This window comes from Hippoglossus stenolepis, chromosome 1 (genome assembly GCF_022539355.2).
Source record: "Hippoglossus stenolepis isolate QCI-W04-F060 chromosome 1, HSTE1.2, whole genome shotgun sequence".
In the NCBI taxonomy this organism is placed as follows: domain Eukaryota; kingdom Metazoa; phylum Chordata; class Actinopteri; order Pleuronectiformes; family Pleuronectidae; genus Hippoglossus; species Hippoglossus stenolepis.
In genome coordinates this window covers 2563527-2572115 of record NC_061483.1, presented here as the reverse complement: position 1 = coordinate 2572115, position 8589 = coordinate 2563527, and the positions used below count along the sequence as shown (strand labels likewise).

Sequence of the window (8589 nt, the reverse complement as noted above, 5' to 3'; positions counted from 1 at the left end):
TGACTCACTCTGTAGTGTAACAGATTAATTGCAGAGTCGTTTGTGTACATTGTGATTATTCTCTACGATCACTGATCGTTGTGATGCGTCCTCGATGCTGTGTGACCTGTTGCCACGGGGACAGGTGGTGGACTCTGTGATTAACGTAAAGAAAGAGGAAGAAAGAAAAGATAAATGAAAGTTAAAAGCGAAAGAAAGACAGCAGCTGCACCTCAGTTTGTGAATAGGCCTGGGAATGACTCAGGATCAGCCAGGAGGAGCTGGGAAGTGTTGCTAGGGAGCGGGAGGTCTGGGATACCCCACTTAGTGGTTTACCCCCCCCCCCACAACCTGAGCCTGGATGAGCAGAAGACGATGGATGGATGGAAATAACTAATTAAAACCAAACTTGAACACTTCATTTTTTAAAGTTTGATCCATCTGCTAACATGGAGAGGGCAGGGTTTATGTTTTATTCTGCAGCCAGCCACCAGAGGGCAATCGAGACGCTTTGGGAGATGTCACAATTTCCTCCCGTTTGAGAAACATTTCCTAAAAGTGAAAGAAAAACTTATTTTTATGACTGTGTTCTGCTTTATATTTAATTTCGTCCAGTTTTAATTCCCGAACTGTCTGCGAGCGTTAATTGTGTCAGACAGATTCATAATAACCTCAATTAACCACTAATGTCGTCTGACTCTGCTCACAGCTGAATTCTCCACCTCCTCTACCTCCCTCTGTCCTCGCTCTGCTAATGGTTTCCCCATTAACCCCACCTGACGGCAGTGTGGGTAATTACGGATGTATTTACAGCCCGTGGCCTCGCTGAGAAATAAATCCAGCATTTGACCAGGCAGAGGGAGACATTAACCAGATTTAACCACACTCCCTCTTTAATTGAGACTGTTGCCTGAAGGTTTGGCGTCCTGTTACGGTGTCGTCTGAAGACATCCCTGCTGCTGCTGTTGTATCAGCTCGACCTCCCCCTGCTGCTGTTGTATCAGCTCGACCTCCCCCTGCTGCTGTTGTATCAGCTCGACCTCCCTTTGCTGCTGCTGTTGTGCAACCGGAAGCTTTAAGAATAAAATCGAGGGTGTAGGTGGAGCGGACCACGCTTCACGCCTTAGCTCCATCTCGTTTCATTGACTCATGACTGCTCAGCTCCCAGATTTAACAACTTTACCAAAGTGTGTGTGTGTGTGTGTGTGTGTGTGTGTGTGTGTGTGTGTGTGTGTGTGTGTGTGTGTGTGTGTGTGTGTGTGTGTGTGTGTGTGTGTGTGTGTGTGTGTGTGTGTGTGTGTGTGTGTGTGTGTGTGTGTGTGGTTGATCATGTAAAGAATCTGGAATCATCACAAAGTGAACAACAGGAAACTGATGAATCTTCTTCTTCATCCTCGTTCAGTTCGAGGAGGGAAAACAAGTCATGTTTATAATGATTACAATACAAATATTAAATCATGCGTAATGTAACAAGATAAACTAATTTAAATACTTTCAACCACACTGTCAGAATTTGAACTTTTATACATTTGATGGTTGAGCTGAGGTCTGAAGGTCTCTGCAGGAATGCTTCCGATAAGATGTTCAGTGTTTTGTGTGGGAGTTGCCGTCCTGGTTCTGGCGTGATGAGGTGACACCTTGGGAGAGACTCTCACGAAGATAAGCAGCATGTTATTGATGCCTCCATCCTGAAGGGGGCATTGCAGATGTTTCTGGATGTTTGCAGCACACAGGCCCTCAGCCAACTTATGTTGGAAGCAAAGGAGAGAGAGAGCAACCTCACTTTTGTCTGGTTTGACTGCTCCGGAGAAAATGCGTGTGTGAAAGGCAAACTCTGGGTAAACTCCGTAGCCAATTCTCTGGACGTCTCCACAGGTCACGTCTATGATGTGTTAAGCCAGTGGGAGTCAAACTCGATTTACCGCAGCTTTGACAGCTCAGTCGTGCAGGTTCGGTTTTGATTTGTGGCAGGTTGTGAAAACGTGTGTTGACAGGAGCTTTATTGTCATTTATTCAGTCGTGAGCTTCTGTTGAAAGTGTTGTTGTGATATTTAAGACGTCATCAACACGCCCCACTCGCTCGCAGTGAATCCTGCGTAGTGTCTCCAGCTCATTCAGGCATTATCTGGACTTTTTACTGGGGGACTGGCCGGAGAACCTCCAGGGAAAGTCCTGAGCCTCTCACTTGTGTTCTTGCATCAAGCCCCTCCGGTGAAGATCCGGAGATCCTCCTGAGTTCAGTGCACGTCTGAAAACAGCTTGAGTGAAGTAAAACTGCAGCTCCGTGAATCAGCAGCAGAAACACTGGATGGATGGAAACTAGAACCTGGCGGATTTTCAGGGGCTGTTGCCAATAAACATATTGGGGATATAAAATAATATGGAAGTGTCATATTGAATTCTGATAAAAACATGGACGCTTCTGATGTGACACGTGTTGTTCTCTTGCTAACTGACTCTACTGGAAACAAACTGAAGAATACAAACATCTCAGGAGGAAAAAGTGGAGCCGAACACATAGAGGACGCCCACGTTGAGGTTTCCATGCTGAGATTTACATATTGTTGTGAATGTGTCTGAGCGGAGAATCTCCTGTGGATTTGTCCATGTGTGAAAGTCTGGACCCGAGAGTCCGTCTCCAGAGTTCACGTCTGAAAACCACTTGTCAGGGGTGTTGGGTTTGTGTCTGTGCTGTGAAAGTCTGTTGTTCGCATGTAAATAATGGAACATGAATATATTTCTTACTTTTGTTGGAGGCTCCTGATGGAAGACGTGTTGTTCTCTTGTTGACTTACATTCTGTGTCTCCGCAGGACAAATGGATTCTTTCATATTAATCTCATGGTTTTAATGGGGGGAGAAAAGCCCCTGTATAATCCAGTGCTGAGTAGTTGGGGGTGTTGGTTATCTCTAATGGCCTGTGTCCGACTCGCTGCTTCTCCACATGCTCCCACATTAAGAAGGCTCCGGTGTGGGGGTGGACTCCTGCAGGGCCGTATGAATGGAGGATGAGGGAGGGGGTGCTGGGGGTGGGGTGTCGGCGCCCCCTCTCTCTTTTGTCTCCGTCGTCGGCCTCTTCGTATTCAGATCAGCTGTTGAGGAGACGCCGTGAGGCCGTAGCTCTCAGGAGGATTTTACTTCACCACGAGTTCATGACGTCACTCTGACGTTCCTGTGCCGACGCTTCGCCCTCGCCGCTCCAGGTAAGACGCTGACACTGAGCCGCGCTTAGGCTGCAACTTCCTGTCGAACTTTTCATTTCATCCATGACGCTGCAACAGAGATTTATTGATTGATATTTTCTGGCCTGTTCAGAAGCTGCAGCCACAGACGTGGTTCAGAGTGGATGGAAAATATATTGTAAAACACAGATGATGGATTAATAGATTGAGTCATCATCAGTTCACGAGTCTGCTTCTCTGGCGTCAGTGACTCGTCAGTAAACAGAACTCAGCGTGGAGGTCAGTGATGATGTCACAGTTTAGTGATGCGGTAGAATTTCTGTTGCTTTTACAGACACGTGTTTTTATTGTTGACGTCAATCATCTGAATCACAGAGGCACATGAGACATGAACCAACCGGTTCCACGTCTGCAGGAACGAGATTTATCCAGATGTTCCTAATAAACTAAACACTTCATGTATATTCATGATAGTATATCATATTTATATTTGAATATATTATAATGATAATACTTCCTATTGGACACTTTATGCAGCAGTGTAGGGTTAAAGTTTAAATCGGTCTGTGTCGTGCTTCAGAGCTGCTGTGAGTTCTCCTCTGAAACCCGGGAGACGACTCGTCATCCGTCCTGTCGGCTCCCGTCAGTCCGACTGGAGCCGAACTTTGCTCCCAGAATGCATCTGACTGACAGCTCCTCTTGTGAACGTCCAGCCTGACAGCTGATGACGGATCAGCTGGAGACGGCCGCGGCGCTCGTTTGCTTCGTTTCCTCACTCGACTCGTGAGGGTGAAGTTTTGACACGAGATCGGCGCTCTGCTTGATCTCCTGTGTGGTCACACGTCTTTCAGGAAGACGCAGAATCACTTTGCTGTGTCTCTTATAAAAATCACATCCTGATCAGTCGCAGTTTCGATTTTTGGCCTCAGGATGTCGAACAGTTTAAATCAGTGATTAATTTTTTTGTTAAAATGCCGGAATCGACTTCCTTCACATCAACGCAGCATCGTTGTTTGCTCACGTCCTCACGATCTGATTTGTGGAATAAAAGCTTTTCCGCATCTGAATCGTCTGAGTGTCTCACGACTGCAGCGCCTCGTTATCAGAATGTGACTGTGACAAATCTAATTACAGGCACCAGAATATTGAGCGTGATGGATCGTCTCTCTGCAGCGGGTCTTCACTCTGCACAACACAGCGGGACGTTCTCTGGACAGACGCGTTTACAACAGCAACACATTTTCTGAGTTACGTGTGTTTGTTTGTTGGTTTGTCAGCAGTTTTCCAGTAAACTTGGTTTGGTGAAGAGAATAATTCATTAAATTTTGGTGCTGATCCAGGAACATTGTGAGATGGAACATTTTTAAACATTATCGTTATGAAACAAATCCGACATATTTAGAGGACTGATATTTATGAGTGTGTTTGCAATTTAAGAGACTGTTGGTGAAAGTCATGAGCCTGACTCAGTGACTCAGTTGAAACTGTGTTGAAGTGAATCTGATGTCCAGAGTAACTGGAGGAAGGTCGACGGCAGCAGCTCGTCTCCGTGGGTGTTCGTCACCCAGTCGGGAGGAGGGAGGACTGTGTGTGTGTGTGTGTGTGTGTGTGTGTGTGTGTGTGTGTGTGTGTGTGTGTGTGTGTGTGTGTGTGTGTGTGTGTGTGTGTGTGTGTGTGTGTGTGTGTGTGTGTGTGTGTGTGGAGAAAACGTAACAGAGCTCGACACTGTTTCTAAAATCAGTGTAAGAACTGAATCGGATCATCTTCGCCTCGCTGAGGTGGTAAAGTATCCAGAGACACTGTATACATTAGCCTTTTAGCTACAGGGGGCGCTATAGAGTCCCTCTGGCAACTACAAATGTTTTAATAAAAGACCTTTATTCCAAGTTTCATAGACTTTTCTGGACTTCAGTTCATGTTTGAAATCAAATTTATGAATTTGAATAGCCTGTAAAAAATCTGAGAATGAAAATAATAAAATAAAAACAGTAAATTGCAGCTTTGATGATGATCAGAATATGAATCATTTGTTTTACAGCGGTTTGTAGAACTGAATTGATTTAGTTTTTCTTTTCTCTCCTCAGTTCCAACACAGGGGCACATTGTTAGTTTTCACACAGAAAGTCTAAACTGAGCCGCACGTTTCTCTAAATGTTCCTCAGAAGAAGACAAACGATGACAAATTTACTTAAAAAACATATTTTCTGCCTCGTGGGTGCTGCAGTGGTGCTGCTGGGTGTGGTGGTGCTGGGATATCTGGGAGGGGGTGTAATGAGGCGTGGAGCGACGCTGAGATAACCTCATTATTCTCAACCACTCGCTCGAAAACGCTCTGCAGCTCCACCAGTTACTGAAGCAGCAGCGGAGTGCGAGTCGCCGGGTTAATCGTGCATTCAGATATCTGTGTGTGTGTGTGTGTGTGCACGTGTTTTTTCAGCAGAACCAGTTCCTGGAGTTTTTCTGTTTTCATTCAGATATTATTCATATTTATTTAGTGTTGAACATTCGTGTGAAAATCACTTTAGCATCACTTCATATTTAAGCCACGAAGGAGAAGATCTGCTCCACGTTTCTGTCGTGTACGTCAAACAGAAGAAGAAGTGAAGTTAAAGCTTTTAACCCCCCCCCCAACCGAAGCTCGACTCCCTCCCAAAGTCCCTGAACTCATCTGGAAATCTTTCTTATCTCAGCTCCTCCTCCTCACTTCTCACCAGCAGCAGCGTCTTCGACTCTTTCAGCCGCTCTGAGAATTCAACTGTTCAAAATCGAAACTCATGCCGGTATCTGCGCTCGGCGCCCGCGGCCTCGTCCACGACGTGCTGAGAATATTCCAGCAGCATCTCACCGCTCCACTGTTCGTCCAGGTCAGAGACGGACGCCACTTTACTGAGAAACAATCGATGCAGATGATTTTTCCGTCCAGAGCTGCAGCACGTGTTGAGAGGAGAGAGGGAGAGAGCGTTATCTGACTGACCCGTGGAGAAGCTCTCTGTGGTGCAAAGGTTGATGAGAAGGAACTCTGTAAACTCAGGAACTCAGAAAAGTGGCTGGACACTTTCCTGTAGTCAGGGTTTCTCCTTCGAGGCAGCAGCAGCAGGTTGTCGGGTCCGACTCCTTCACACCAACAGGAACATGTGGGGAACATCCAGGCGAGGGGCGGAGCCTGTAGAGCAGCAGGAGGCCGGACATGACGTATAAACTCTGCTGTGGAAAGATCAGTGTTGTTGTTTTCAGCTCATCCACACCGGCGCGGCCCTCATCACCAAAAGATCTGGAACCTCCTCGTGTTTCCAAGTTGACGTCTTCGTCTTCTACGTGTACGGCTCCTCTTCTTCATCCTGAGATGTTTGTGTTCTTCCAGTTTCACGTCCGTCACGTGTTAGAAACCTCATCAACACGTCCACTCGCTCACTGCGAAGCTTCCACACATTGTCCTGCTGCAGGAAAAGTTCCATTTGTCACAGTTCCATTTGTGTTCTCACACACAGAACCTCCAGAACATGTCAGTGGTTCCGTTGGTCGTTGATGTGCAGAACATTTGTCGTAGTGTCTTCTGTGGTTTTGAAGCTTTTCTCACAGCTGCAGTTTGTGTGGCGACAGGACGATGAGAACTGACCTCACACTCATGTTGGTGTTTGTGATGCTGATGGAGTCACTTCCACTGAAAGTGTCGTGATGGTGTGATTTCTTCATGTGTTCTGTTACAGACTCAACAGCTGATCCGACTGTTCTGTTTTTTATCGGAGTCTCAGTTTAGTATTCAGATTTTGAATGTAATTACTTATTCGAAGTGTAAATGATTTGAACGCTGGTTCATGTTTTCTTGTAATGATATATTTATCTGAGGAAACGGCCCAGAGTGTCTTGACTTGTAAGATCTCAGGACGTATTGAGGTTCAGCCCTGAACTCACAGCTGTGATCAGGTCGGATGTTAATACGCAGTCTGAACGGGATCCAACACATTACAGCGTGTTCGTTTGAAAACTCTCCGTCTACACTTCTCGAGAAAAGAAAATGCTTTAGTTGGAAAACTGTGATTGGATCTTTTCCGTCAGTACATAGCTCTCTCTGATTGGTCAGCCTCCTGTCACGTGACCTCCTTCCATAACCAGCATCAGCCTCAGCTACCAGAGTAGAACCCAACATGGAGAATCCATCACGAGTGTTTCTGACCCTGTTGTCATTGCGACCAGCTGTTCAGTTAAATTCTGGATTTTACAATGATACAACTGTTTATATGTGGAGGAAACCAGATGTTATTAGAGTAAGTACACCCATCAGCTTTAATGGCCTCTGTTGTTTCTCACATCGAGTCGTCGCAGAGCAGTTAACTGACCAACAACAGACCAGGACCCCCCACCACACACACACACACAAAGGCAGCAGTTTGATATGCTAATGCTTAATAATATGCTTTATGCTAAGCTAAGCTAGAAGCACGACAGACCAATCTCTTTACAAACTCAAAGAGATGAAACTGTTTTTTCGGAGCTGATTCTTGGATCTGGATTTTTCGTTAAAATGAACTTTTGCGTTGTGTGGTTTTAGCTGCAGTATTTTTTTTTTACCATCTGAAACTGGCGCCCCCTGCTGGTGGCCCCAAACTCACTGCAGGAGATTGTTCACACGATCGTGTTTAAATGTAAAATGAAATATATTTAGAATATCCTTTTTTTTTTATCAAGGCCTCTGTCTTCTACCTCTTCACGTTGTGCGCTCGTGATGTCGTCGTTACATTGTGGTGACAAACGTATTAATGACGCAGAGGAGCAGAGAAAAATGTTCAAACTTCAAATCACTGATGGAGGGTTAAGAAATATTCAGTTATTATTTAGTTGTTTATTTACGAATCTTTTGGATGTTAAATGTGTAAACTAATGAAAATACCAGGCGTCAGTATTTTTATCTTTTATTACTCTTTAAAACCTTTGAGCTGAGCTTGTAGAGATTTTAAAGACGTGAAGCAAACATTTCTACTGCAGAGGTCAAAGGTTAAATATGCAGCTCCAGTGTGAGTGAAGCCTTATGACCTTTGACCTTTGCTCAACACGGAGTGTGCACCCTGAAGTTTCCTCCCGGTGACGGAGGATGCAGAATGAACATTGACGGAAAACCTTTATTTACACTGTTTGGTCGACATTTCAGTTCAAACCAGAAGTTTTCGTGGTTGATTTTATATTTAATGTCTCAAAATTATTTCATGTTGTTTCGTTTCATTTGTCGTCTCATACGTTGTTTTATGTTTATCATGTTTTCCAGACGGGGTTTCCTGTCGGACTCGGTGACGGCGTCCGAGCGGCTCCTCCATCTTCTCCCACACTTGGAGTTTCCATCTGTGAATCTGGTGAGGAGCGAGTGTTGCTTGTGGTTTCTCTCCTGCTCGGGGGCGGTGTGTGGGCGCGTGAGGAGGTTCTGCCGTCGTTGTCGG

At 45.4% G+C, this 8589-nt stretch overlaps 1 protein-coding gene across 4 annotated transcripts in view; it reads left to right on the top strand.

Moving 5' to 3' along the window:
* large2 (LARGE xylosyl- and glucuronyltransferase 2) overlaps nt 1–8589 on the top strand; it is a 60040-nt gene that overhangs the window by 28211 nt on the left and 23240 nt on the right. For 3 of the 4 annotated variants that reach the window (XM_035158897.2, XM_035158932.2, XM_035158888.2), the window contains one exon: nt 8421–8505. The gene's annotated coding sequence lies outside the window, so the exon portion shown is untranslated. Of the gene's footprint in view, nt 1–3065; nt 3182–8420; nt 8506–8589 lie in introns of those variants that run through there. The other variant, XM_035158906.2, reaches the window with a different exon arrangement.